Source organism: Canis aureus, chromosome 14, assembly GCF_053574225.1.
Source record: "Canis aureus isolate CA01 chromosome 14, VMU_Caureus_v.1.0, whole genome shotgun sequence".
NCBI lineage: Eukaryota > Metazoa > Chordata > Mammalia > Carnivora > Canidae > Canis > Canis aureus.
This window is the reverse complement of record NC_135624.1, coordinates 45,758,050-45,764,774: the sequence shown is the minus strand read 5'-3', so window position 1 is coordinate 45,764,774 and position 6,725 is coordinate 45,758,050. Positions and strand designations below refer to the sequence as shown.

The 6,725-nt window shown below is 38.1% G+C and overlaps 1 long non-coding RNA gene across 1 annotated transcript; it reads right to left on the bottom strand.

Moving 5' to 3' along the window:
- Positions 1–2,408: 2,408 nt before the first annotated feature.
- Positions 2,409–6,473, bottom strand: LOC144282933 (uncharacterized). Its single transcript, XR_013351341.1, has 3 exons — positions 6,326–6,473; positions 3,452–3,633; positions 2,409–2,526 (listed from the first exon to the last, which is right to left on the bottom strand). It is a non-coding gene; the product is annotated as an uncharacterized LOC144282933 (long non-coding RNA).
- Between the last annotated feature and the right edge of the window lie 252 nt (positions 6,474–6,725).

Here is a 6,725-nt window from a genome sequence, read left to right as displayed (position 1 = left end):
CATGATAGAAATGAGCTCAATTTTGGTTTTGTTTCTAGTCAATTCTGTCATCCAAAGTCTGTACACTGGAGAATCTGGGGCAGGGAAAAAAACTATATATCCAGATATTCCAGGAAAATATGAAATAAACACATCCATACATGAATACAGTTTATAGCTATCCAGTATATTTTTAGCCTAAAAAAAAAATCACAGAAGCATTACAATCCTTGCATTCACTATCCTAAATAGGTACTGGTTTTAAGGAACTTTAAAATATGTAAATTGAGAAAGTAATGTACTCGTATATTATTATAAGAGTGATAAGAGTTGAATTGTGTCTCTCAAAATGAAATGCTGAAGTCCTGATCCTTGATCCCTCAGCAAGTGACCTTATTTGGAAAAAGAGTCCTTGCAGATGTAGCTTGTTAAGATAAGGTTATACTGGACCAGGATGGGCCCTCAGTCCAAAGGCCTATTGTCTTTATAAGAAAAGGTGAAATGGCCCAAGGAGGAAACCACTTGAAGAAGCAGGCCCAGAGGGAAGTTATTTTAACTCTGGTCATGTGATCTCGGTCAATTCACTTCACCTTTTTTTTGAGCCTCGGTTTTCTCATTGATAAAAAACCTGGATTGCTATTAAAAATTAAATGAGTTGAACGTGGAAAATTCCTTAAAAGGAGTCTGAAACTGCTCAACGGGATTCCTTACTATCATTTCACTGTGTCTCTATGTATTCCTTATATTGTATGAAGTTTTGTGTATTGCTTTGTAACTGAGGAGGAAAAGAATAATAAAGATTATTCAGAAAAGACACTTAACGTTTATTGGGAGCTGGCCATGTGCCAGCTCCCAGTTAAATATCATGAACACATGAACACATTATATCATTTATATCTCACATGTATAGGGTGAGTTGTTTTTTAGTCACTTATTACGTACGAGGCTTGCGAAGCTCAAAGATGTGAAATAAAATGTCCAAGGACGCACAACTGGCAAAGGACAGAATAAATCTAGACCATTCAAACTTCAAAACTTGGTTAGCTACTATGCTTTATTACTTTTCTGGGGCCCCCGACAATCTCTCCCCACCACCAAATGTGTGAACTGATTATGCTCCGTGGGTCGTAAATAATGTTGATGCAGTGAAGTTACTTTTTGATTTACTTCTTTGTTCTTTTACATCGTGACATGCAAGTTTGAGGAGAATAATCATATCACTTCTATGTATCACCAGAAAGCCCAATTGTTGAATTACAACCTCAGGGGTTTTCTGGGTGAAATCTGAAACTGGCCCCTGTACACGTAGGGCAAGGAGAGACCACAGGAGGCCAGACGTTGCAGGTTGATATTGGCAGATTTAGTTAAAACACGAGAACTTACCTGGGAGGCTTGCTTGGGCAGCCACAGGTGCAGCAGATCTCTGCCCCTACCCTCTGCTAGAGTCCTGGAAGTTTGTGCAGAGGTCTCACCTGGCTTCAGTCACATATTCAGTCCAGATGGTCTCGGCAGCACCTTACTTTTCCAAACTACATCTTTATAACAGCTGCGAGGGTGTGACTAGTAGGTGGGGGGTATAGTCCAAGGACAGGGGAGGGGTTAAGGAGCCTCTCATGCCCTAGGTCCAGCTCACTGGTCAGCCAGTAGTCTCATCCCCTCAATGACCAATCCCAACACCAATTTAGAGCCTATGGTTTTGCCCAACCTGAAACTCTCGTTCTTTTTATTGACTTCTTGTACCATGTTCACTGCCTTTTTGCAAGATACCACTTTTTAGACAGGACTGTGTATGGGCTATAAATTGGGACTAAGTTTCAATTTAAAGACCAAGAAGAGTATATAATGCCCCCAACCAAAAATCATAAATACCCCTGGCAAAGCCTAACTGTGATATCGTATGTGGTACTTTTCTTGAATGTTGTCAGAGATGCATATGACAATCGCCTCTTATTATCCCAATATGTAAAATTAGGATCTCCAGAGTTTAGAAGTCAGTTTAAAGTAAAATAATGTTTTAGTTTATGTGAACATGTTTCTCATTTAATCAAACATTTAATAGTTTGTTCTACTTTTTCTTTTCTGAAAATCTGATTTTACCTATTCTTGTTACATCTCCCTGAAAATCAATGGTCTGGTAATTATAAGAGGGCTTTATAGCTAGTGGGAAAGATTGATTTTTTTCCTAAAGGAAGACTTTCATTGAATCAGGGTTACATGTCTGAACACTTAGATGTTTCAGATTCTCTTACAACTACTTTCTGATTTTGTTTACATCACTTTACTTCATATTACAGGAAAGAACCAACTTTTCCAAATCTTTTCCTGAATTAAAATGCAACACTTGTTGTCTCCTTAAGACAACAACTCCCAAAATAAATGTATCAAAAATGGTTTTGAAACAGGAAAAATGTATTTCTTGATCACATAAAGTTCCAGTACAGATATTATGGCTCTCCACAAGATAATCTGGGATCCAGGCTTCTTCATCTGTGGCTCCACTGTCTTTAATACATGGCATTTAGATGTGCAGTGCTTGTCTTCATCAATCTGACAGTTGAGGCAACAGTGTGGTCATTGACATCTAGGAATACTTGTAGTTCAGAAAATGGAAAGATACTTCTTTTGCTTACATTTTGGTTACATTGACTAGCGGTAGACAAGTCCCCAAACCTGTCTACAATATTAGGTAGGACAGGTAGCCTCGTGGTATGTATGGGAAGAGGAGTAAAAGTTTGCTTAATGGATTTGCCAGGCACTTTCACACTCTTGAACCCAGATCATAGTGTAAATGATCAAGGGCAAAGAATTAGAAGAGGACTCACTCGTGCTCTCCTACTATAACCAGAGAAAGAAAACTTATCCATGTGTGGCAAGCCAATGAAATGGGAGATGAGCAGCCAACAAAACATGGCCCAGATGAGTCACAGCCAGGGCATCTATTGCCAATAAAAGCCATTATGGGGGAAAATGCTCTTTTCTTGAGAGGCTCTTGCCTTGGGAGATTGGGAAAATTGTAGGGAGGAAAAAGTCAGTCTGCTATTTCCTTCGGTTTCATCAGCATTTCAGTGAAGAGTCCCTTACCTTAGTGCTGTGATACTGAGGGCTATTCTGAAACACACGTGAGTGAATCAGAAAAGAGAATGAAGGAATGCCATCCTGTCTCTGTCTTCATCTAGTTATTCCTAGGGCATTCCGGATAAATCAGCGTTTCTCATAGAGTTAAATTTAAGATTCAGAACTCATTAACGAGATATGTTTAGTCCCGAATATGAGAGACAACAATATCATACCTTATATTTAATGTCATAGTTATCGTAGAATCATGGGATACTTAAAGGGAACAAAATAAACTTTCTTTTATCCTCTTAAACTATTCACCCACAATGTTAGTTTAAGATTATTACCTTACTTAGTTACTGGGTTTTCAAATAATGTACTTTGCTCGGAACAAAGTATAAGCAAAGCGAAATACCTGGCATCTTTAAACCAGTTGTAGTAGCAGTAAAGAAACCAAGTCTGAGATCCAAGTGAATGCGTTGGTTGCACTTGATTTGAGGGGGTCCCATCCCTGCAGCTCTGCTGGATCACAGCCTCGCGGGAGGTCCCCCGACGGTAGTTACCCCCATTAACAGGCAAACTGTTCACATAGCTGCTCTGAAATTTAAGGAGAGTTAAAATTCAGGTTTGACCCATCACACTAGGCCATCAGATCCTGGACGTTGTTGACAGCTTCAGTGTCCTCTTACACCATTCTCAAGGTCATTTACTACACTGCTCCCCATCCCTCTCTGCTTGCAGTATTCGTCCCCCTGGTCTTTTCTAGAATCTTTCCTTTTTGTCACACAGATTTCCTCTCCCACGTGATCACATTCGAGAGGTCTTCCTTGACTACCGGCTGTCATGGGTTGCCTTTCATCCCTACCCCTGACTCACTCTCTCAAATCACTGTTTTGTTTTCTTCGTGGTACTTATTTGTTTTTTGTTTTTGTTTTTGTTTTTGTTTTTATTTTTGTGGTACTTAAAACTACCCCCAAATGACCTTATTTGTATATTTATATTTTATTTTTCTCCTTGTATCCCAAACTTGACAAGAAAAGTACATTCGTCTGTCTTCTTCATTACTGATGTGTTTCCAGACCCAAGAACAATGACTGGCCTAGGTAAGGATACAGTCGATATATGTTGAATGAAAAAAACAGTGGGTGTTGATAAGTGAGCTAGCGCAGCTGACATCTGTTATTTTTAGTATATAGGGGGTTCTGAGTTTGACCAATGAATCGCACATTTCCCCCCGAAATATCATTTGGTCAAACGATTGTGGAGCTTTTCATCAAAGCTGAGTGAATAGGTGAGGCATTTGCCATATTTTTGTGGTTCCTTCACAAGAAAACTGCCCTCTTCCTAATATTGATCTTGGCAGAATTATGTTTATCTCTCAGACATCTGAATTATTTTGTTCATGCTGGGTCAGAGAATTACTGAGTCAGGGTAAGGTACAAAATAATTCTTTAGGAGCATCATTATGTCACAAAGGATAATAAGGCTTTGTAATTATCAAAGATAGCAGTAATAATAATTCATAGTTATCAATAATCTAATTAATAATAAATAGCAATCATTATTAGTTTGACAGACTTTGCAAACAAAGTGCTATATTTCTTTTACACACGAAACCCTGGAGTTAGGTTCAGTTGTCTGTAGACCGTCACTGCTGCAATAATAATGAGGCCAGTTTTCCAACTCAACTTGTGTGGACCCTAGAGTTTGTGCATCTTAACCACTTTCTTAATTGTCATCAGCAGAAAATGTTTCCTGAGTCTCGTTGTGTCACACAGAGCTTGGCTATGAACCCAAATCGTTTGATTTCAGAACCTATATTTGTAATCAGGAGGCTAAGCTATTCCTATCTTGTTTTAAATATTTACTCTGGACTTCTGCAGAGACATATTGTTCTTTTAAAACGTTATTTCGTGGTACATGGCATATTTTTTTAAGGGTCCTCTTGTCAGGAAGTCTCTTAATATGTGCTAAAATATTTTTTTTGAAAATTTGTAACAATTATAGATTGGAGACGATAAATCTCATGCATGCTTATTTTAGAAAAATGAAAAGAGAAAAGGGGAAAAGGCAAAATCATCCACGATCCCCTCCTTACAGAAATAACCACTGTCAAGAAATTTTTGGATTGGAACACAAAATTGCACTTGGTAGTAAGAGAGATGAAATTTTAGAGAATATCAAAACCTTCAAACTCTCAAAACAATCAGAAAGCATTCTGATCATCAGAAAAACCATTTAAAACTCTCAGTTTTCACATGGTGTCATAGAAAGAAGCCACCAAAATGTGCACACAAATTGTCATATACCGCGGCCACTCATCCTTTTGGCCCTCAGGTACGCCTTTGAAATACAAAAATAGTAAGCCCTGGCTTATCTGTCTTGTGGATGTTTTAAGGATAAAATTAGATTATAAATGTGGCAGCTCTTTGAAATACCTTCCCTTGCTGAGCACTTGCCCACAACTTCATTCTCTCACTCTGCCCTCTGACCTTTATCCTCACTTGAGAATCACTGTGTCTACGTTGGGGCTCTCTTTGCCTCCTTCAACCCAGCATGGAAAGTTGTTGGACTACATACTCTCTAGGCTAATTTCTCGTTCAGTGCTATGGTTTCTGGGAAGACATAAGTGACAAAACTGCTAAGGAAAAAGAAGGCATGTAAGAAATGTTGGAAAATAGTTTTAAGATGTGCCATAGGGCCAATCTTTGCAGCTCTGAGAATCTCCCCCGAATGAGAAGGCTGGCTGCCAAATGAGGAAGCACTGAATTATTTTCGTATCCTCAGCTTGCTTTCTTCATCCTTGAGGCTCTCATTCTATCATTTCCCATTTCGTTTTATTTTCAAACTCTTTTTTTATGCCTGTCTCTTTTCTACCAATCTTTAACTATCTCCTTTCTACCTCATTATTGTCTTCTCTAATATCTTGCTTTTATGATTAGTCCCGTCACACTGTTGTCCATATGCACTGATTCTACTTCTTTCCTTCCTCAGGTTTATTTTTTTAAAAGCAGTCATGAAGGTAATAGATGCAGTAATAGACATTTCCAGTTAAAAGAATTTTAATTCAGAATTATAATACAGAATCTCAGTCTCACTTCCCAAAGTATTATTTTAAAAATCAGTCTTGGGTCCTGAAGTCCACCCATTGTCTCTTGTCACGTGGCCCTCTTTCAGATCCTCTTATACCCAAGAGCTGAATTCTTCTAGGTGGGGGAGAGAAGCTCTGGTGCTTCATGTCTCTTCTTACAGAGAATATCTGTATTTTTTTTTTTTTTTAATGGCTCACCTTTTAGACCAGGATGGACTCCTCCCCCTATTGGTTAATTCAAAGTCGACCATCTGGACCCTAATTAAATTTGTAAAATCCATTCACCTTAGCCATATTCTATTAGTTCTACATACATTTAAAGAGAAAGGAATTGTACAATCCTGTGGTTTTCAGAAGCTAGGAATCTTGGGAGCCATATTAGAATTCTAGAATCTACTCGTAGATTCCTCAGGGTAATGTTTGCATTTGAAACTGTTTATGATGGTTTTACTATAAATACATCAAAATTTTATGTAGACTCAATTTTATCAGTCTCTTCTTTCTAATTTTTGGGTTTATGCCTTGTTGATTAATCTTTTCCCATTCTAATATATGAGAACACATATATGGTGTTTTTTTTTTCAAGTGTTTTTACAGC